Here is a 737-nt window from a genome sequence, read left to right as displayed (position 1 = left end):
TATTAAGTCTCATTTGTTCTATTCATTTTGCTTTTGCTATGTTATTTCCCATTCAAGCAAGCTACATCTATTTAGTTAGGCTGCCACTGTCTTCAACAGGATATCTTTTCTGGTTTGAGATACCTCATATCCTACTACATGGTACAGCTTTTTGTGCTGGACTGGACTCAAATTAATTTTTCTATCTATGTATTGGCATAATGTTGCTTCAGTTCAATACATTCAGAAACACCCTTCAGTCAAGAAGCAAGTGCAGTCCAGAATTCATCTTTATCTATGAAGAGGCTTAAAACATTTTCAGGATCGACATCATCAAGATCAAAATAAGGTAACTGAAACAAGGTCGAAATTACGAAACTGGTATGACTTGATTAAGAATCATTGCTACCTGCTAACTCTTTTTTCTTTTGTGAACTTTGTTCAAGGAGGATCTCTCTTTGAATCTTCTGGGAAATACTATAGTTTCATGTTGGTAATAAAGCAGGATATTAGGTCATCTGTTTTCAGTTTTATCTAACTAGTTATGAAGTCCATAACACTTGTTCAAGGAAGCTATGTGTGGTGTGTTAAATCTCAGCTGCAAATGGAGTAGGATATACAGTCATATTTGACAACACAGGTTTTAATTGCCCTGGTTTATATTAAATGCATGTTTTCAGATTTAGTAGGCTCATCGCCTGCTAAACATATGCTGTGGGACTGTTTACCTGTATGAAGGTTGTGGGGAGGAAGTATCC

This window comes from Cryptomeria japonica, chromosome 2 (genome assembly GCF_030272615.1).
Source record: "Cryptomeria japonica chromosome 2, Sugi_1.0, whole genome shotgun sequence".
Classification (NCBI taxonomy): Eukaryota; Viridiplantae; Streptophyta; class Pinopsida; order Cupressales; family Cupressaceae; genus Cryptomeria; species Cryptomeria japonica.
Note: the sequence above shows the minus strand (reverse complement) of the source record.